The sequence below is a fragment of the Lagopus muta genome, chromosome 11 (genome assembly GCF_023343835.1).
Source record: "Lagopus muta isolate bLagMut1 chromosome 11, bLagMut1 primary, whole genome shotgun sequence".
NCBI classification, from domain to species: domain Eukaryota; kingdom Metazoa; phylum Chordata; class Aves; order Galliformes; family Phasianidae; genus Lagopus; species Lagopus muta.
This window is the reverse complement of record NC_064443.1, coordinates 17,712,227-17,735,578: the sequence shown is the minus strand read 5'-3', so window position 1 is coordinate 17,735,578 and position 23,352 is coordinate 17,712,227. Positions and strand designations below refer to the sequence as shown.

Genomic DNA, 23,352 nt, shown 5'->3' with positions numbered 1-23,352 from the left:
AAGTGTTTTACAGTGTTAAATATTTGTATTAAGCATATTAAGTATTGCTGTCTTTCCAAGATGAGTGGTGGTTAGTCGAGATTAGTATTAAGCACAGTTGTTCTTTAAAAGTCAAGCATTAAGTTATGATCCCATCAGCTTTAGGGATTGAATACCTGTAAGACACGCAGAGGTAAGAGCCTGTTGATAACTTACTAGCTGAGGATTGAAGAGAAAATAAAAAAAGATTGTGGAAAAAATAAACCACGTACGTCGAATGGCATTACATAAAATTAAATAATGATGAGTACATGGTGTTTTGATGCTTAGGTCTGGGATGTTTTACTGTAGATTTTCAACCAAGAGAGAATTTTCAAATGAGGAGATAGGAAAAGGCTTTACATCCTGTACACTTTAGAGGCTTAAGCACTATTTGCAAGAGCCTCTCTATTTCCATATAGGCAGATGAATGCTGAATCCTACACAAGACAGGTGCTGCCTTGATGACTTGCATCAGTTCTGCAGTGTCCAATTCTTTCTAGTTTCTGATGCTCTCATGAAATCTTGCATTAAAGAAAGCTTTCACCTTTCAAAGTGACTTCTAATATTGATATTTCACAACAGAGGCATGCAGATTATGAACCTTTCACCATTATAGCATTAATCAAGTATTTTAAGAAGTGTGGCGGTTTTCCTGAACAGAATTGTAAGACAAATGACTTAATATGAACCTAATTAGGGTAAGTTACTAAAATGAAGGTCAAATTTGTTTGGAAGGGAATAACAGAGTAAATGGGTTTAACAGATCTGGAAAATGGAGGGAGAAATCTTAACTTTTTGGATAAATGCAGTACAATAGAAAGGAGAAAACCCTTGAATATCAACCCCAAATCATAGAAGCCTTCCTTCACAACACAGTAGAAGTCCTGGATAACAGGCATTACAACACTCAGTGACATGACAACTCTCCTACTATTAGTTTCCCAAAAATTCAAAAGATTATTTCTGGTCATCTTTAGTAGCTGGACAATACTTTGTCCACAGAAGGAATGCTGCACTTGTCCTGTATAGCCTAGGAGTAATTTCTGCCTTTCCTAAGACAGCTTTCTATTGGTGGCAGAGATGCCTGCCTTCTGTTTGAGGCTTCGCTGTGGTGGTGGGTTTTTTTTGGTCTTTTTTTGTTGTTGTTTTTAACTACTAGAGCAATAAGTGGCAATAATTAACGAAAAAAAAGATCTTGGGAGAAAAAGCCTTGGAGGCAAATTTAGAACAGGTAAGGAAGACATGAGAAAAGAAAGCAAAAACAGGTTAGGTAATTTCTTAGCCTTGGAACACATAATAGAGGAGCTGCAAAGAAATACAGCAGGTTGTTTGGGTATATTGCCAGAGGAATTGAATATAAATCAAAAAGGAAGCTTTGTTACAAATGCAGCTTTTCCTAGGGGAAGTTCTGAATTGGTCATCACAGAATATCTTGCTGATAACAATGTGTTATGAAAAAGAAGAGTTTTAGGAGAGAAAGAGTATGTCAGAGACCTAGGTCATGGAGGAAAGGCTAAGAAAATTAATTGCATCCTTCCTGCCAATAAAAAAAAAAAAAAAAAAAAAAGGAGACTTCACAATAACTTAATTAACTGGTCATAAATAAATGATGAAGAATGTGTATATGATCACTCCTCACATTCTGATCACACTGGCACCAGAGCTCTGATGGGGAAAAATGCCTTCCACACGTGCACCTGAAGCAACACAAGCAGGCTATGAAAAATTCAGGACAACTGAATTGAAAGCATCTATCTTTCTCCATGGACCTCTCTACAATGATCACTAAGCCAGACTGTGTTGCTTTCCAAAACCAAAAAGCCTTCGTAAAAGAGCTTTCTACGTAATTCCTCACAGTGAGGATCAAATTCATTCTGTATCCCAACCTGAATTTTCCAGTCAATGGGAAATAAGAAGCTTCACATATCTTTAAAGCAAAAGCTAGTTGAAACATTACTATTTCCTTCCTTACTGAATCTTTGCTGTGCTTTGATGCAATGTCATGCCAGAACTAGGCTGACGTGTACAGTGAGACCACAAATGGTTTACATGTCAGAAAAGAGTCTCATGAAGCACTCCAAAAGAAAAATACCTGAGTTTTGCCAGATAGAAATGATGGCCACAATCGTACTGCCAAGTGATCCCATTATCACATCCTCATTTAATGCCCAAGTCTGAAGACAGGATTTGTGCAGCACGGCACAGGAGAGCAGCTCCAGGAGCACACTTTCTGATTTCACCTTGGTGTTCCACCAACTCTTTCAAGTCTGACTTTGCAACTTACGCAGCTCAGCTGAAAGCACAGCTCCCAGCTGTACGGAGACTGTTCTACAGGGCCTTGTTGAGGCTCCAACCATGACAGACATTGGCTGAGGAGAACAGGAAGGCCATGGGGTGACCTTCCCTTGCGGAGGGCCAGAACAGGCAGCCAGTTTGGGAGTGACAGAGAAACAAGGCTCTGCGAAGGAATCAAAGGTTACCATGGGGCATCCCACATGCAAAGGATGAAAGAAAAGAAATCAATCATGTCCTCATCCCTGCTGGCAATGACCAGATGCCATGCAGTGCACAACTTTCTCCAGCCTAAGTATCCATTAATCCCTTTTGCAGACAGCTCTTTCTGTCCTGCTCACAACAGAGTTCAAAGAAACAGGTGTAAAACCATGAGATAGCACTGAAGCGTACTGTTCAGATTAGAGAAAGAATACAGTTGCAGGAATAGTTTCATCTGCACTTAAAATGAAAACTTAAGGATATTCAGCTGCCAGCTTCAGTTAGGAATCGCAGTGAAAAGCAATTATAACTATGCAACCTTCTTCCTTGGCTGCTCTCAGAACTGACCACTGGAAGTACACTGAGCCTTAGGGTAAGAAAGATTTCCTTTGGAAGAGATGAAATACCTCACACGCAGTCTATTTTTGTGCTCTTAAAAGTGTTACTTAACAATTAGAAGAAGCCCATACCTAGTTATTTCCTCTATTTCTACCAGGTTAAAAAGATAGCTTGGGGACTTCACATGAAAATTCCCCTCAGTTGCTCTTTGGAAGAAAAAATGATTCAATTTCATCTAAAATTTATGCAGAAGTTGATTGTTCACTAGACGAGATCCCATTTCTGAAGCCCACAAGCCCCCAGCAAAAAGGAGCAGCTGCAGCTCAGCTCATCTTTATTTCATTGAGCTCTGGCTGGACCATTTTCTGGACTGCATAGACTCGTCCTCACCATTGCACAAAAACTAAGCTTAGTCAAGAACTAATGTAAATTGTACTTTTCTGATTTGTCAGCTGACTGTCACAAGCTTTCATCTCCACTTCTAGTTACAGTTTCACCCCTAGGTAAAGAATTGGAAGTCATGAGGAGGGTTTCTTGCCTTCTGAGTTACAAATATTTACGTGAGATCACATCAACAGTGCTCTTTGTGGTTTTGACTACTGAGGCATTATATTAGTGATTGTTTGGGCTGTTTGCAATAGTTGCCATGCATGAAGTCCAGAGCTGCTGTAGCTGAGTATAGCTGATGGCCTTTTAAGGAGGAAAAAAAAAGAAATAACCTCTTAGCACCAGCTATCACCCTGCTTAGACAAGACTGACTTATACTGCATGCACAGACAGGAAGATATTCACTTCTTCCCAGGTCACACCTGATGTCTGTTCAAAGTAAAGAAATTGCCATGCTGGGCAGGATCCTAGGAAGCTGTTGGCTTTTTTCCCCCCAGTGACTAATAAACAACTGTTTGCTCTTGTAAGTTTGAGCAGCTGAACAGCACATTTGCCTTTACTGAACACATTACTCACGTTTCATACTGTTGTACAAATTGAGGTGTGTTTTCCCACATTGTTTCTCAGTTGGTCACATATAAGCATGAAACAGTAAAATCTAAAAGGTCTTTTACAAACAAATACACCCACTGCTCTCCAGCTACCACGGCATTAGCCAGAAATGACCCACTGAGGAGTCCAAGTGGAGGTTTTCTCACTGTGGTTCATGCAAGAACCAACTAAAAAAAGCAAAGATTGTTTCAGGAGTTTAAATTCTATATGAGAGTAGCTTATACCTCATTTCGTAGATTCTTGATGATCTACAAATATTGAAAGACTGAAAACTATGATTTAAGTACAGCAATGACTTTATAAACCAGCCATCTGTGTCAGAACCTGAGCATCTCTATAGGAACCTGCCTAAGTAGGGCAAGCGCCTTGCTCAAGGACTTGGCTCTTTGATCATCACCAGTGTAATTTATCTGAAAAAAAAAACCCAAAAAACTATGAAAAGCATGCACTGACTCCCAGAAACACCAGCTTAGTTGCTTCAAAAGCAATAGGAAAGTAGAAACAGGAAAAACAGGCTTTCTGCAGCGCTAGGTATTATTTATACAGGTGCTAAGTGAGAGTTCTAGAAATGTACAGAACATTTTAATTCAGAAGTAAGCCATTTTCTCATATCTGGATGAAAAAAATCTAACTCTGTGATAGCAGATGAAAGAAGATAGGAGCTCAGGAATATTACAGAGTATTGGTTGAATCAAGACCCGTTCAGTTAAACTAGTGAGTCATACAGATAATGGACCTTTTACAGAGACATGCAGTACAGTTCATCCATTCAGAAACAATCTGCTTTCTACACTTCCACACATGGCACCATTCATCCAAGTCTGACTATTACTGCAATGCTGTAAACAGCAGAGATGACAAAACAAGATGATAATGTCATTCTTAATTGGAATTAAAAAAGAGAACGCTTGCCAGCCTTCACTGCTACTGGGATGTTGTGTTGCTGTAGAAAAGCTGCACATCACCCAACTCTGCTGGCTTCAAGTTTTGGGTGATGCTGGAGTGCGGATCTCCTGCAGATAAGAACAGACTCCCATTTTCTATGAGCTATGCAGAAAGTTTCTTTCCAGAGATTGTCTGCTCATGTCAGCAACAGCCACAGCTGCGCAGCTCCAGAGTTTCTGCCATGCAACAGAATTAAGGGTGGAGAGGCCCAAGTTTGGGTTGGCATATTTTGTCTTGAGCAGAGCAAAACACGTTGAGATGGTCTTCTCCTTTTGGCTGCTCAGCAAATTCCATTTATTTTGCTTTCAGAAAGGTGCTCTGTGAAGACTGCAAAAGTAATTTAAGGTTACCAATGCTTTTCTGTGTTGTGCTGCTAGAAAGGGAATGTATTGACAAATACAAACAAAGATACAGCAAGCTACCCAATGCTCCCATCACAATGGTGTGCCCCTTTCCTGCTGGAAGTTATCCTATTATCTCTGTCTTCATCTACTCAATTGTATGTCTTTAGGCATTCTTGTGTTTCATCTCCAAATTGAAGAAAAAAGGAAAAATTTAAACACAGGTAAATAGCATAATTTCCAAGAGAATCAGAGATGCTTACAGGATGTTTCTCCTTACTATTATCTTAAGTATTATAAGCTAACTTAAGTACATCTTAATACAATAGAAGTTGTAAGGGAATCCAAACAGACCCTTGTCTCCATCTGTGAAATGTAATTGCTACAATTGTTCACATGAAATGATTTCATGGTTTTCCAATTGAAGAATCACGAAGCATGTATGTTGTGAGCTTAAAAAAGTACAGATACAGCATCATTTCCTTAAGTTCTCCATCCACTGGCAAGCAAACCTGCTAATACTTACTCAAGTTCTGTTATAAACAGGAGGATTTCTATGTTGTCCCAGTTAAACAGGAAAAAAAAAATCAGAAGTGAGCAACCAACAAAATGGTGAAATTATAGACCAATCACACCCCACGAGCTGCATGCACAGGTAATAACGAAAAGCCTGATTGCTAAAGCTTGCTAAACTTATTCAACCACGTGGATATAAAAACTCATCAGGAATCCCTTCACCTATATTCAGAAACGTATTTATGATACTTTTGAAAGGCAAAGCAGTTTACTGAATTTCATCCAAATATCAGAGCACAGACTAATGTATATATTTCAGGGAAATTTCATTTTGCTGTAGCTAAAAGCTCTGCTGCGGTAATAAAAATAAATCATAAAATGGGTAAACACCTTCCAAAAATGTTAAGTTACCAAGAACAAGAATAATCGCTTATCTGTACTTTGCTATTAAATGCTCATGACAGTGATGATGCAAAATAAAAGTATATAATTGCCTTCAGGCTGGGACATAAGCAAATACATAATACATGCTTCAGTTACAAGCAGTCTTGCGCATACCTGCATTCCATGGACGTGATTATTTATTTGTGATAGTGCTTTCTTCCCCCACCCCATTGGTTTGTGGTGTGGGTGTTTTTTTGGAGAGGACTGAAGCTTAACATTGGAAAACAACACTTCACTTGCATTTGAAAGGTTGCATTGAGTAGAACTGTAGGCATAGGATGACTTGTGGGCATCCACCCCTTTGGTGTCTGCACTCCTGTGATAGTACAGATTTCTGAAGGCAACAACAAATGTCACTCACAGGCAGCCCTAAATGCTCTTTACAAATAACACAGAAGCATTATTATTCTCCTTTCACCCATAGGAAAACTCAGGTCCCGATTTACAAACTAATCTGCCTGAATGAATCTTTGGGTACAGAGAGATATTTTCACTAAAATGTTTTGTATTAGTTTTGCATAACACCCAAATACAGCTTTCAGTGGCTTCCCTGTGAAATCCTGACTACAGCATGGGCTTTTATTTGAATTCTAATGGCCCAAAGACAAGATTGTTCAGAATTAATCCATTCTATGAATAATACTGCACATGAACAAGAGAAACCCAGCGCTCAACGCCATGGCCCTAACACAGTTATAGCAAGTATTATTTACAGGATGCTTTTTCCTTTCTGCTTCCTACTGTAGGTGAACTGGATTATCACAGCAATGCCTTGAATGCTTCATTATGAGATGCAGGTGTTTCATTTCAGGAGCTCACTTATTAAGGTCACCATACTGAAGATGAAAGTGAGACATGAAACATTTTCCTTTCTTTTTTTTGTTGCAAAGTGTCTCATTTCTCAAGAGATCATCCCTTTTGGGAGGTGTCTGATTCACTATAAACGATAGCCCCTCGCTTGAAAGAGAAGCACTCAGGTAAGGGGAAAAAGGATTAAGAATAAAGGAGGCATATAAAGCACATTTCCTTTTATTTTAATGGTCTTTATAAAAATTTATGTAGAATTTAAAGATTGAAGCAATCTAACGTGCCAGAATTAATAGATACAATCAGATAATTACTGCATGCTAATGAATACTAGAACATCAGGTATTCATGGCTTGAATTTCACTTTATTTCTATCAATCCCACCCAACATTTTCATTTTTGCTGTGGGAAAGTCAGTGAAACACATCCTAGTGCAGAAATCTGGCCAGGATTGTAATATCACCCTGGCACTGTATGAAATCTCATAGAAAGCATAGGTGAGAATTTACAAGTTAGATGAACTTGTACTCATATCTACAGAAGCCTCAGCCCCGCTTTGTTCTCAAAGTAGATTTGTGCACCAGCACCTTCACCACCAAGGTATTGCCTATCAGGTCCCACTAGGCCTGACTCAAAAGGACACCTGAAGAAGCAACAGAACAAGAAGTGCTGCTCTTCCTTTCACAGTCCTCACACACAGGCTGTCCACGTTTGAGTTTGGGGAGGTCAGCTCTTCTCATAGATCTCTGCCCAGCCATGATGCTGCACTAAGATTGCTCTAAAGGAACACATCTACCACATGTCTGCGCCATGCCCCACTATCAGGGCAGAGGTGTTCTCAGGGCAGCTTCTTTTATCACAGACCTCACCCTGTGACTTCTTAAAGCTCTGATCAGTTTTCCTGGGCAGCCCCAAAGAAATCTTTGCAAAATTGTTTTTCAGCTCTATCTACAGAAGTCCCTGGCATGACTTTACAAAACTATATATATTTTTTTTCCACATATTTCTGGAAATAAGAATTATCTGCAGATAGAAAGATAACATTTTCTCTGTGTAACTGCACCGTCTTATTCTTGTTTATGAATTTACATGACTAATTAACAGTGTCATGTATTTAAACTACTTCAACGGCGCATATCTATGGTTACTGACTTCTGGGTAAGCAACTTCAAGTTTTTATTAACTTATAATTATCAAATTAGTTTTACTTTATTTCAGCCAATTTATCACTGAATAATTCATGAGTAATAGATTAGCAAAGGCACTCTCTGCAGCTGGGTGTCTGCCACTGAGATTGCAGAGCACTGAGATACTGACAGGAACTGCCACACGAGTACCATGAAAGTTCGATGGAGAGAGAGAGAGAGAGAGGTTATATCTTAGTATAGAAAATGCATCATGAAAACATGTCGTATGCAAGATACAGAATTTCCTGCATCAGGTGTCGTCGTCCTCATCACTGTTATGACATGGTTAATATTGAAATGGAGAGACTTAGCATCTTTAACCTTCCAACAAGATTTCAGACATTCCACGATAGTTTTTCTTTTTCCTGCTGTCTACCTGCCTTTGTTTCCCCTCTCTTCTTAGGCCAAAGAAAGACAAGAAAGAGGATGAGGAATAAGCAGAGTTAGGAGGAGAGGAAGAGAGACAAAGTTGAGTGCTCCCCTGGTTAAAATGAGTGCAACAACAAATACTGACATACACACTTCTTGGCCTTTCACTCAGCCTTTCACTTACGAAAGTCAGACTTGTAAGCATTAAAATATCAAGGGAATCATGTACAGAGAATTCCTCCCTGCTTTGAAGTCTGTCACACAATCTGCCATTTTAGCCATCATTCACTGTTGGATGCACTTGCTCACCTCTGAAGCTATAAATGGCAGCAGCAGCAATGTTGTCCACATCATCTGGATTAAAAGTCTTATTTTTTTGTTTGAAAATGTCAAACATGTTACATCTATCCTTTTCAGCTAATGAGTTGTGTACAGGGAGGCAGTAGGATTCCAGTAAAGATCAGACATTTATATGAGTAATGAGAAGAATCACTCCTTCACTATTTAGGATTAAAAAAATAGTTACATAAAGAATGACAGCCTATAAGTTTTAATGACATGCTGAAAGGGATAGGAAAGAATATATCTGTGAAGTGGAAAAACTGCTAATGTGCTCTGTACATATTTTTTTCTTGTTACCCTCTTGGCACCTGTGAGCCAAACAAACTCCATCAATGCATCTGATGCTCTAGTCCTGCAGAATTTGAAGTCGCATCTGGAGAAATACTGACTTCCAAAACACAGGATATTTGCTATCTGAGCTGTCAGATGTTTTCACATGAGATATTTGCCCTTAACAATACCCAAGATCACTCTTAGCCTTAGAGAGTACCACCAAAGTCTTTCTTTTCTTATTTCCTATAATGAGTATTTCTTTCAATCACAGAATCACCGAGGCTGGAATAAGCCTCCAAGATCATCCAGTCCAACCATCCACCTACCACCAATATAGCCCCACTGAACCACGTCCATTAGTGCCTCATCTAAACATTTCTTGAACACTGATATATCATTCCATCCCATAAAATGATGTAAGATAAAAGCCAAGTTAGTCAGCGTGATGGGAAACACTGAACAATTGTCTTCAAATTACTACTGATTACTTAATTATAAAACCCTATAATTCCACATATTATCCTTGACACACATCATGACATCTCGCTTTATTAAATTATTTTTTAAAAAAGAATGGTAAATGTTAGTGTTTGATCACTGCCTAATTGCACGTGGGTGACATTTGGCAAGATCAGCAGTGAAATACCTAAGACAGAAGAACAACTTCCCCCCACCCCGGGTAGATTATTAAGCATCCAGAATTGTACACTTTCTTTCTAAAACTTACAAGAATGTCAATTTATGTTGAAAGGAATATCTGGAGGTCAACTGCTCCAACCTCAATGCTCAAAGGAAGAGTGAAATCAGAAGTGGGTCCATACTGACCATGAAGGATCTGTTCTGAGTTTTGTTATTTTCAGTTACATTTCCCTATGCCCTTCCAGAAAATCTGTTCCAGCAGCTGACAGCTCTCACTGTGGATGGTTATGGGTTTGTTTTTTTTCCACCCCCCCTTAATATTTAATAACAAATTCCCTTGCTGTGGTTTTTGTCTGCTTCCCCTTGACTATATGCCTCCAAGAAAAGAAAGCTGTCCTTGTCTTCTTTGATGTAACTCATTAGACAGGAGCTTCTGGGCCAAACAGGGCTTGCCTTCGATAATAGGCTTATCAGATTGTCACTCTGCTTTTAAAATATTTCAGTTAGTAGTGTCTGTTGGCAAATGCCCTTTTCCAATGACTGGAGAGTGCCCAATGGTTATCCTCCACAGACTGAATGCAATACAACCAGCAATTCTTTGTGTTACAAGGGATAAAAAGCCCCACAAAAAACAGCCCATGAAACACTCCCCAGACAGTGAGAACATCAGAAACCAGAAAAATGAAAATAATTTTAAAATAAGCTAAAGTGCTTTCTTTTAGATCCTGAAATACTTAAAATAATTCGCACTGACACTTTTGATTATGATCTCAACTTTTCTCATCTGAACCTTGAACATGTCAATAAACCCATTTTGGCCATTATATTCAGAAAAAGGGAGTTTGTGTCATAGCACAGTGTTAGAACTTGGGAAAATACATGGAATCTGGAAGGAGCCCAGATTTCAGCTGCGCACTTCGAGCTTATCTGTAGCAAACACATAGCTTCAATAAAAATGAACTGGATTGGAATGCATGAGTAAGCTCTTCAGATGTAGCAAACTGACTTGTGAAAAGAGGAAAATACAGTGGCTCTCATGAAAGAGTGCTTTCTTCTGATCATAACTTTAATGCTTGGTGGAGGAGATGGAAAGCAACTGACAAATGTATTCCCAGCATTGTAATTTAAATAACGTATCTGCGCCGCAAGACGGTATCTATGTAGACATAACCAACACCACTGCTTTCTGACATCAGTCACAGGGAATGAAAAGGGCTGGGCTGAAAGCATCATTTATTTTCTTTAAAACCAAAACATAAGGGGCTATTTATGCTTTAAGAACTACGTAAGAGACATCTGGGGAAAGAAAGTTGCCTATGAGCAAGATTCTCATTGGAGGCAATAGCGGATTGTTTTGATTTGAAGAGCATTTGTGTTTTGGTCTCTCACAGTGGCTCTCTGCTGCCAGACCCGCTTTGCTGGAAGAAAGAAGTGGTCCTGCCCCAAAGCAGATTCTTACTTCCATAAATTCAAGCGAACAAATACATAATTAAAATGCAGAAATATCGACCCACAGAAAAATCTATCATTTTCTTATGTGTGCAACTGCATCTGCAGAAAAAGCATTCAACCCCTCTTATATCTATCTAAATTTTAAAGCATTGTCACAATCCTTTTTGCTATTCAAGAGGGTTGATACTGAAGGATCTGAGAGAGAAAAATGGAAATAATAAATTTGGAGGGAAAAATAAACCAACAACCCTCTGAAACAATGACAGCGTTACTGTAGACTGAGCTATTTTCAATGATTCTTAATAGCACATCATCTCTTTAGTCTTGAACATATTATCATAGTGCCCTAAGGCTAAGGAAATGCTACTATTCTATTCTAGTTTTGTTCAAGATTTGCTTTGGAAGCTTAATCCAAAACAGCAAACCCTGAATTCTGGCTAAGCTGCTGCTCGTTCTGGAGCTGACCAAACTCAGAGCCTTGGTGTCTTTAGGAACAATTTGCTTTTTGACACAGTTCCCAGAAGAGCAGCAGGATGAGGAAGGACTATACATCCCGTCACACCTGCAAGGCACTGAGCACTGCCAGCAGCCCTTCAAAAGGTTTGGCCCAGCTCATGGAAAGAGTTTGCAGCAGATTTAGGACACTCTTATGCCTGCCAAGCCCAGGTGCTGCACACCGTCTTCCCAGATCCTGATTCATGTGTGTGGCAGCACACACTTCAATCACAAGTTCTGCTTTTAGATTTAACCACTTTTGTGGACTTCAGTACCAGATCATTTCCAAGCATATTTTTATCAGCTAATTTGGGTTATGACAGCTCCAATTATGTAGGGGAGCGCTGTTACATTTTCTGTAATGGTTTTCAATCAGTATTCTCACTGCTGCCACAAACAGGTATGAGGAACAAAAGGCTACCCCTACCGAGGGCTGCCATAAAATTACCTCCAGGGAGCAAGAGAGGGAGGGACAAAGCCTGTAATTAAGGGTGGGTAGCACAAACACAATGCAAATTCCATTAGACGTTTATAGGTAAAACAAACCACTTCCTTATCCCCCCCTTTCTTGTGCACATTTTGTCTAATGGAGTCTTGAAGAAAGGAGAAGGAAACGAACTTGATGTGCTGCAATTTTTGCCTCGCTTCCCACGTTAGCGCAGCGCAGATAATAAACAATCCAGCAAACATTATTTGTACCCATCCGAGCATAAGCCAGCTGCATTGTTTGCCAAACATCGAGTTTCACAGACAGACAAGGAGAAAGCATCCTATTTTCCTGCTTAGATCCTACCAGGGCTCCAGAGAGACTGTTGGGTATGGCTTAGCACACATCTTTACTAAACCTGTGGGTTTGGACTGTGGCCCTTTGATTTCAGTCCTTCAAATAACATGCAGATAGAGTTATTTGAATGTGTTTTCTAGTTTTCTTTGTCCCAGCGGGCATTTCTGTGAACATGAATCACGCTTTTCAGAAGACTTCCTTGCAGAAGTAAATCAAGCAAATAAAAAAACGTTCATGAGTAGCAGCCTGAAGAAACCAATATTTCTATGGGCACTTCAGCTGACGAACAGGAGCCATGACTTCTTGCCTATTCTTTTACATTCTCAAGAAAGAACTGTGGCATGGCTGCCTGCAAACTAGCCCTGCATAATCAATTTTTAAAATCACCTGCACTTGCTTTCCAAATTATTTCCCTTCACTCTTTGAAGATACCTTCAAACTATTTTCCCCTTAATTCTTGGAGGAAAAACACGCTAGAAAAAAAGTGTTTAACATTTCTCAAGCTCTACTCCATAGGGTTGCAAGGAAGGGGAGACAGCTGCTCATTAACCTACGTGAGCAGGTCCAACAGCACTAAGGGAAGTTTCAAGGAGAGAAAGATGAAGGAAGATCAAAAAGCATGCAAATAAGTGAAGGTTAAGTGAAAGATCAAATGCGTTCAGCACGTGAGAGAAAGGAGCATGGGGCTGACATTGGCGGTTCCTATTGGCCCACAAACAGGCTGTAGAAATTTGGTTGAAACACTGCAGGAGAATGAAGTGGGGAATCAAAACTGCAGTATAAGGAAGTCATTAACCAGACAACCACCTCCAGCATTTGTTTATCTACCTCTATTACTGTTTGCCTTGTTTATTAGGATTATAAACTCAAGAGGCCATGCCAGCTCTAGAGTAACTATACTGTATTTCTCCCAACACAGCCTCAGTTCCTGATTACAATGCCCCTCTAGGGTGCTACTCTAGGCAAATAATATAATAAATAATGGAAATGGACCCAGGAGGAAACTCAGATGTTAACTGTGTAGAAACGGGGAACCTGAGGCTTCATTGCTGTATAAATTTAATGTTGGGTTTAAAGCTCATGCTGTTTGACGGGTAGGTTTTTGGAAACCTGAGCAGGAATAAGATGCCATTTGAAAATGAAAAGCACTGCGATTTCTATTCTGTCTGCTGCTGCATTAGCACCAGCTCCGTCTCTTCAAATGCTTCCTGCTGGTTCTCCTAGAGCACAGGAAGCAATGTTCTGGTGATTAAGCAGCAATATCATTATAAAAGCCAAATGAATAATCATTGTGTTAATGAACTTTATCTTAGAAAAGATTAGTTTTTTTTTTTTTTTTTATGTTAAGCCTCTTTTCATATGAAAGAGGAAATGCACTCTCATTCCATTTAATCAACCCTGAGATGCTCATGATCTATACAATTTAATTTTCTGTCTGCATGTATTCTTACGTATCTGCATATCCAGTTGCTTAAATGGTGATGTCAAATCATTTTAATACATCAGAGACGATGCATTTTCCACAGCAAGCAGGCTTGGCTCTGTGTATTCTTTGCAGAATGCTTTCTTTTGAAGGGATGCCAAGAGGTCAGGGGGTCCACCTACCAAAGAGCTGGCTGCTCTGTGGCAAGTAGAAATTATCTACCCCGTAGGTAATAATGAAAGCCACATAAAGACTGGGCTACTGGGTAATAAGGTTTAAAACTTGTTATCTGTTTGAAAAAAAAAAAAATTAGGAAAAAACAAAACTGTAGAGGAGACGGCTGATACAGTGAGAACCTGCCTTCCAGTTTGAGAGAACCACAATCTCTCCTTTCCTCTGCATAAGAAGAGCTGAGGCTCATTCCTCAGGAGAATGACTCAAGAGAAATGCTCCTATTCAAATGATGTCCTCAACTCCTAGAAAAATCCTGCAGCACCCCTGGAGCATGGGAGAAAAGCAGAATACAATGAGAAGGCAGAGAAGGAAAGTCCTACACGCTAGGAGGTGCCCAAAGGCTGCGTGGGAGACCATCCTGTCCATGCTGCATTGCTCAGAGCACAGGGCATGGGAACAAAGACAGCTTTTTATAGATATACACTTCCTGGATTCATTTTGTGCAAGTAAACAGCACAAGGTCATGCAAGCGGTGTAAGGGCCAGAAGAATCTTTTTATAGTGATGAAATGACTGAATGGACTTAATTTGTTTGTCAGGAAAGAAAAACAAACTGCTTCTATCAGAACATAAACATCTCCAATTCTAGAAAGCCTTTAATACAGCTGCAGTGGGAGGTTGAACACTAATTTAAGTGAATGGGTATCAATCAAGTCAACACACGTTGCCACCAAACCTGGCCTTCAGAGAACAAGATGTGCCAACTGGCAGGTGAATAAATGTTATCTGCTGGTCACAAGGTACCTTTATTAGGAATATAAAGGTATGAAAATCTGATAGGTCAAGGGAAGCATCTGATTCGTTTTTGGGTTTCCAGAAAGAGCTGTTTCCAAATTGACTCTACTAACATCAGTAGAAGTCATGCAGCACTTCACATGTTGACTTGCACACATTTCCTCAACTAGCCACCCTGAATCATTGTTGCACTAATGCAACTGCTGCCTTTTTCCCGTCTTCTCATCATGCAGCAAGAGATGAAATTGTTGAACTAAAATGCGTCTTTAATTAGTATATGTTCTTCAGTAATCAGTACATCATTTCATTATCTGCAAGCATAGCATCGTGTTGCCATGGCATTTTTACCCAAGTAACTTAACAACTGACATGATAAACAAAGACCACACTGCACATGAAAGAGACTAGTCGTGCAGTCTGACTCTGCATAAGTTATCTTTTATTGGTTTGTAATAGATTTGGGAAATGGATAGCATATGCTACAGAGAGAGCCAGACACCAACACATGCTAAGAAGTCCAGAGGGAAACACTCAGATAATTACAAGCTTTTTGTGGATTAATCAGCCTGCAAAAATGTTGGAGTAGCGTTAAGCACCCAAACATCCATTTCAACTCCCACTAAAATAAAAGGCAAGTTGTCGTGCCCATAAATCATCCACAGCTAACTCTGGTTGCCATTTCTCCTCTACCAACTGCAGTGTGACCGCACACACCTCAACAGGAGATCACATCCATCTGCACAGCTCCCCTGCGTGAATCCCCCCAAGTAACGCTGTGCTGTTTTTTTTGCCACATCCTCTGTGCAAGGCACTCATAAAGCAGACAGAACATGGAACAGCTGTGTTGGCATCATAGCAAATATTGATCCTTGCAGTGACAGAATGTGACAAAGTTCGCAAGTGACAGAATGGTCTGGCGTGAATTACTGTTGTTTTTTTTTTTTTTTTATGAGCTACTGAGGCAGCAAAAGATCACATTTGCTAGTGCATTTGTTTCTTTTTAATTTTGTTCATGGTAAATCCACTTGAATACGCCATTTTTAATGGAAACAAAGTATTAGAAACTATGAGGCCTCAAGAACTCCATTAGAAAGTGCAAAAAGCAGGCTGATTTATTTGAAAGATCTGTGCTTCCTTCTGTAGTATTTCCAAAACAAAGCATGACGTTTGGAAATGAAGCTCTTGTGTTTGTTGTTTTTAAATGCTCTATCTTAACTTCCATTTGTGTTATTTTCTTTAAACAGCTCTAAAAACAATACTGTGGATATTATTTCCCCCCCACCACCACCTCAAAAAAAAAAGGCTTCTAACCATTCCAATCCCTCCCTCTCATCGCTTTTGTGAGGTATTTCTTTGGCTTACACCAAAACTCTGGGTTGTTTTTTCTGTGTGTGGTTTTTGGTTGTTTCTTTTTTCTTTCTCCAATTTTCAGTGCTCACACAAATCTCCAAATTGATTATGTTTAATCAGAACAGTGATAAACTGATCATTAGCACAACTACAGGCAGAAGCCCAACCCAAAATCCGTATTCTCCTTTATTTTTTCCTCCTGTTTTTAGTTTCACCCAACTCCCCAGCTATCTTCCCTTTGTAACTCACACTTAACGAGTTCTGTTCTTTCAAAACTTTATATTATAAAAAAAATGGTGTTATATGGCATGAAAGTCATTCTTTAACAACTACTCCTCCTGAGTTTGAGGAAAAGTTCTATAGAAACTCAGAGAAACAAACAAAAAAAGCTTTCTGTGTAGGCAGATGAGGTGAGCCAAAGGTAACAAAGTCAAAACAGAGATGTGAAGAAGTAGAGAGGAAAAGCAAAGAGAAGCCTGCCTTTTTATTTTTAAACGCTCCATATTGAAATAGAACAACGGAGTGGGAGAAGGTATTAACCCAGAAAAGAGAACAGATTGGGAGGAAACCAGGCAAGGGTAAATGCCATCTGTATTTGCAGTATTACATGCCTAAATAACAAAACTGGAGAAAAGTTTTCAAAGGGAAAAATAATACATAGTGGAACCATTCAGATGATTTCTAGGACAAGTGCAAGTTGTGTGAAGAAGTGAAGGGTTGTTGCTAAAAATAGTATTTCTTTAAAAAAAAAATCATAGAATCACCAAGGTTGGAAAAGACCTCTAATATAATCCAGTCCAACCATCCACATATCATCAGTATTTCCCACTAAGCCATGCCCCTCAGTACAACATCTCTACACTTCTTGAACGCTTCCAACAACAGTGCCTCCACCATCTCCTGTTCCAACACCTGAGCACACCCTCAGAAAGTATTTCCTAACATCCAACCTGAACCTCCCTCAGCACGGCTCGAGTCCATTCCCTCTAGTAACTATTGCTAGTTACATGGGAGAAGAGGCCAAATCCCACCTCCTCACAATTCAGGTTCATTCAGTTGTAGAGAGCAATAAGGTCACCTCTGAAACTCCTCTTCTCCAGACTAAACAATCAGGTGATGCTACCCCAGTTTATGGGCTGTTTATTTCTCATCTCTGTCGTTAATAAGAGAGGATTTGCTACTTTTATAGTTACAATTAAAAAAAAAAAAAAAACACACTGGTCAGGATTCAGGTGGGAACCTGCAACAAACAAAATGGAAAGAAAAGATCTTTGCTCCTTTTACACCTGGAGTAGGAGCATACAGGTGGGGGAGAGATCAGATGAAAAATATCATTCTTCGTCCTTGTCATATTCAAATACACCCATCCACCTCATACATCTCACCAGTTATCAGAGTTTAATATTACCCACCACTCCCAACGATCAACTCAGAAGAGATTCTAGTCTTCATAAACTTTGTACTTTTCTCCTGATCCCCTTGAAGGATTATTTAATGTTAGATTATTTTTATAGCACATCCTCAGTGGTAAGCACGCTGGAGCGCCCACTGTGCTCTAAGAAACATTTGAGAAGCCAACATGCTCCCAGTTTATGTAGATGCTTTCAGTAGCCTGAAACCACAACGCAAAAGAGTAGGCAGTGAGCTGGTATTTGCTCTTGAAGGGCTCTGAGGGTCACTGTAGGAAGATGGGTTTGGAAGCAGATGCCTTATTTTTAGGTTTGGCTTTGAGTGAGAAGATAAAAGAGAAACGGTTGCAAAGAAAAAAAATAGCTGGATGTGGAATTTGCAGAACATGAGAAACCCACTGTCAGCACCCGTGTGCTGGTCTCTGAGGTCCTCCAAACACAAGACAGCAGGTTAATGGCCACGAACTCAGTAGTTCCAGAAAATGAGAGCACAGCCTCTAGAAACCAGGTTTAAAATACACTTAGAAACTCTGGGAGATATTTACACATCAACAGAACACATTCTTCCATGCTTTTTTAAGTTCTGGAAATATTAGTTTGGATGTGCAAAGCTAATCTGCTTGCACCTTCTGGGCTGCAGCTGGAGATGGCATTTTCAGAGAAGGTCAGTGTGAATGCTGATACTCCGTGTACATAGCAAGCACAGCACATCATATGCTCTGCAGTTAATGGCTTTGGTAGCCCAGTTTCATTTTGGTTATGTGCGTTTGAAGGACTGTTGCCCTCCCCTGTGCTCAGTAACCTGACTGGGGTTCATTCTCACCTCATTACTTGGTACTTTTCTCCCCACCTTCCACCACTACAATCCCCATATTTCAAGTGTACTTATAGAGAAAACACAGAATTACTTGGGAAAAATAAGATCTTAGAACAAGATTTAACAACCAGCAGTTAAAACATACACAATATGCAGCCTCCATTGAATTATCATAGCTTTGTTTAAGTATAGAGATAAGAATACAAATACATTTTAAAAAAAAATCGAGATTTGAATAAAATACACCAAATTTATGCTCCTCATCTCCAGCAAAACCTACATTTTCATGGGAGCAGCAGTGCAGCCTAAGCAATATCCAATAGTTTCAAAACATTTGGAACCTACCTCTCTCTTTTAAGTTCCCCCTGATCTGTGTAAAAATCTCAGCAACAAACAAGCTAAAACATCCTCTTTTATTACACTGGTGCCATCCCTCTTCATCCCCATTACAGTTACACTAGCATGAAAATATAACAAGTCCAGTGCATTGAAGCTGGGTTTTTTGCTTGTTGTATTGCAATAAATCAACAGAAAGCAAAGGCACTAGAAACCAACAGAGCCATTTACCTTTTATTGTCCAAGCAGCACGTGAAGACGTTGTAGGAGCCAACCAGAGATTAAAACATCCAAAAATCAAACAACATTTCAACATCCAAACACTTCTTTATATCAAAATACCAGCTGGCACGATGGTAGGAAACAAGCACCAAATTACATAGCTAGACACAAACAAGCAGCTGGCAAACAGGTGCACCAAAAGTTCCTGCGTACACGAGGTCCATAGAAGCAGACAGTACCAAAGCAATCACTTGCAACTTGAAGACACAAGACGACAGACCCTGCACAGCTAACGAGTACCATTGTTCAACAACAAGCAACCATAAGCCTCCCCCCAAAGCCCAGCCGATGGCAAACAAAGCAAGCACCAACCTCAACAATACAACTGGTTACAAGGCGTTTGTCCCCAGGGCAAAACGTTAAAAAGAAAAAAAAAACACCAATAAACAAACAACATTCTAACAAGAAGCTGCTACTCTACAAGATCTGCGTTTCGTGCCCCCATAGCAGCCCACTCTACGTTTGCCCATTGAAGCTTACCTTAGCAGCCATCAGGCTCCTGCTCCGTACCCAGCAACAAGGTGAGGCTACAGCAGGGAAATCCCCATAGCGCAGCTCCCACCTGCTAAATAGAGGGGTTATGAGAATCACCTGTGGGGTATCAGCATTGCCCAAGGAAATCAGGGCTCTGACCAAATGTTATTGTTAACGCCTAGCTGAAAATCAGTATGCCTTTGATTGCAAAAGAATGCGTCTTTTTCACCAGACCCTTGCTCCAGATAAGCTCACCTCTGCTTGGTTTCCATGTACTGCTGAGCAACATATAAAAAGAAATTAAATTGCTTCACGTATTTACCTAAGTACATTTGGGAGAGACATTGAGATTTTTTTAGAAGGTTGTCTGATGTGATTCTTGCCAGTGGACTTGGCCTGCTATTTTCAGGGCAGCTTAGTGTCAGATAAAGCACACGGAGAACATATTACTTAAAGCCTGTCAAAGGAACCTAGCTGTGTCTGAAGTAAGAATTTGTCACGCCTCTGAATTCTAAAGTTTGCTTCAGCTTCTTGAAGAGAGCAAAACAGACGGTGCTTCAGTAACACCAGACAATTTCCCTTTCATATGCTGGGATGAACCAGGCAGCTGATTAATAATTAAGCGCTGATTAGAAAGTACAACAAGCAGTAAGCAATCAGGTGTAATTATGCAAAATGTACACAGAATGAACGAGATCTGCAGATCTATTGCAGGTAAAACTTCATAACTGTTGTTAAAGGGTCGAGAATAAACTGGAATCCTTTAAAATGCCCCGCTTACACACGTCATGTTTTCTTTCTTTCTTCCATTTGTCCGTCTGAAGGATTTTTCACCATACTGCAGGTACGTACAACGTGTTCAGACTCTACCCAGTTTTCTTCTCTTGCATTAAAACCACGGAGAGAGGCGGGTTGCTCCTCAAGATCCTTCCATCAAATCAGTATACCTCGAGGCGAGTGTATGACCACATAATTGAAGCAGTAAATTGATGACAATTAGCACATTAGCAGTGAATAGCAGCAAGTGATAGTCTTAATTGACAATGCAGCGGTTAGTAATTGATGTTAATGACTGAGAAGAAGAGGAGAATAGTGACTAATAACTGCAATGGTTAGCTGCTCTCTCTGTTCCTAAGCCTGGTGTGATGCTGGGGCAGCTGGGGATGGAGGCTGAGGAGAAGCGAATATAACTTTCAACAGCTTAATGAAATAAATTACAAATCGCTCAGGTGCTCAGCTATTTAAAGGATTCCAGTAGTGCATTCACCACTTCCACAATTCAAACTTCTTAGGCTTTTCTGGGGGAGAGGTGGGCTGGTTGTGTGAGTGCAGCCCTTGGGCTGGGTGCACAGCAATCAGAGGATGCTTTCTCTTCAAAAAGTGTTAGTGCATGAGGCAAAAACAGGAAGAAAAAAAGGCTATGTTTTCTGGACAAATAGTAGATCTTGAGCAGCTTGCCTTATTTGGGGGCTCTCCTGTCACTCGAACAACTTAGGGACACTAAGATCTATATGCCATCTACTGGGCTGATCTGCACCCAGAAGAACAGTGGTTTTAGGGGCTTTCTTTTCCTGCTACACAAGAATTTTTGTGTTCATCAAGGTGTGTTCACTGCATAAAATGCTTATTGTTTTGAAAAAGGGGAGAATCAATCATACTCTACAGTAAAGCATATGGATAACCAGGTGGGTGGCACCAATTATCCAAACATGACAACACTGAGGGGTTCCTAATTATAGCCTTGGACTTCCCTACAGTAGGTGCTATAAGCCACGTACTTGGGATAATACCTTCCTTAAAGATTGATGTCAAGACCCAGTGCTGTAGATTTTTCCACACGTCTTTCTTACATCAAAGCCAAAAACAGCCTAAGAATGAACTTGCTATGAAGCTTTTTATTTTTAATGTCCTAGCTCATACACTGTATTTTTAAATCAGCCTAGAGAATGATTAAAAATGAGTCCAGAGCTTTAATAAGGCTGGATGGGAGGTACTGGTGGGAGATGGGTTTTGTTGCATTATGTCTTTGGCACCTTGTTACCATGCAGGCCCATGTAGAGGCATTAATGAATAAAAGCGTTTCATTCTGAAAGGTGAAAAGTAAGCTGGTATTTTGGAAAGTGTTTTAACAACTGAAATGTCAAGGACTGTTCACATGCAGCGATTACTTCCTACAATAGAAACATTTTAAATAATGTTTTTTAATAAAGCTCTGCTCGTATCTTGCTATGTAGTTTCTTCAGCAGTGCCTGAAGACGGTAACTGCATTTGTCATCAGCACGTGCATTCTTTATTTTTTTTTTTTATTTTGCAGGAACATTAATTCATTAAGCAGTATTCAGTCAAACACCAGTGTCTGTGACCTCTGGTTATGCGCATTTCCAAGTGCTGGTACACTGTTTTCTTAAACCTCCAAAACTGTGAGAGCCACTGCATCCTTCAGAATCACAAATTGGCAGGTGAGGGGGCTGAAGAGACAAGAAGAACCTTCCAGTTGTTTTGGGGAAGTGGAAAGTTCAGCAGGAGGTGCTGGTTGCCAGTCTGTTTAAGTGAATTCTGGGGATGCTCAGGCACAGTTTCTCCCATTCAGTCAGTGCTCAGGTGTAGTGAGACTTGCACAGTAGTGTCTTCAACAGAAAGCACAGGGATGGTGTTTCCAAAAAGCCAAACGTGCGTCACAGAGAGGGAAAGGGTTGTGTATCACTCAGCTTTAAAACTCCTGGGAAGGGAAGGGACCTTTCTTGTCCAGCTATTGCTATCAACACAACGAAGTCATAGGATCATAGAATGCCCTGGGTTTCTCAGGTGTACCACTTAATGGGAGTGACTGGAGCATATCAAGGAGATGTCATGTCAGCCCTGAAACAAAATGACCAGGGGAACAAGGAACCATCTGGTGCTTCTCTGGTTTTGTCCTGAAATCTCACTGTGAGCAGTGGAATACTATTGTGGGCAGGCGTGCTGCCTGCTTCCTGCCCGCCATGCAAGCCCCACGTGCCATAAAGATGTCAGCCCGCAGGCAGAGATCATCCCTCTGTTTGTTTAACAGCGCTCCCCACGCGCAGAGCCCAGCACAATGAGTTCCAACGTCTGGGAAAAGTGTTTGCACCAGGCGGTCCATCACCTGCAGATCTGATGCTGAGCACGGCCACGAGGGAAGGCGCTGGGTTTTCACCTGGTGTAATTTACTGCTGGTCTTTTGGCCTCAAAACAGCGAGATGGGTCCGTTTGAATTCCTGTAAATCTGAGGGCTGTGGCAGAACGTTCCACCTGAAGCGATGGGCCCTTCCCGCTGCGATTTGCTGCTATGAATTGCTTTCCTCAGTGCCCGTGACAAATTTTTATTGATGTCAACGTGAGCCAAGGACCTGAAGCAAGATCTGCTTCTGCTACTGATTAAAAGAAAAAGAATGAGGGGAGGAAGGAGAGAGAAAACCAAAGTGTTCCGTAACATATTTAGGTATTAACATTGCCACAGTTTTATCATCTGTATAGTGAAAGTAAACACAAAACGATGGAAATACATCTCAGTGGCATCATGTCCAATTTCTCTCTGCTTGTTGCATTTTCTTGGAAATTACTTGGATTACTCATTTATTTTGATCACAAAAACATTTAAAATAATTTGTCGAGAGTTAAGTAAATACAAGAAATCTGCATTTGCATATTACTTTTATTTATGAGCTGTTATAAATCTATTTTGTGAAAAACTAATTATGATGATGGGCGAGTGAGAAGCAGCGCTGTACAAGACTTAATTCAGAGTACATTTTCGTTACAAACTCCTGTTTTAATTTTCTAGCTTTGCTGAATAACTACAATTCACAGCTGTAGCAAAGTGCCTCAT

General features: G+C 40.2%; 1 protein-coding gene across 1 annotated transcript in view; it reads right to left on the bottom strand.

The window, feature by feature from the left end:
* Positions 1–19,529, bottom strand: part of LOC125698623 (contactin-4) — a 304,595-nt gene extending 285,066 nt beyond the window's left edge. Inside the window, exon 1 of the mRNA XM_048957196.1 lies at positions 19,512–19,529. The gene's annotated coding sequence lies outside the window, so the exon portion shown is untranslated. The remainder of the gene's footprint in view (positions 1–19,511) is intronic.
* Positions 19,530–23,352: the final 3,823 nt, after the last annotated feature.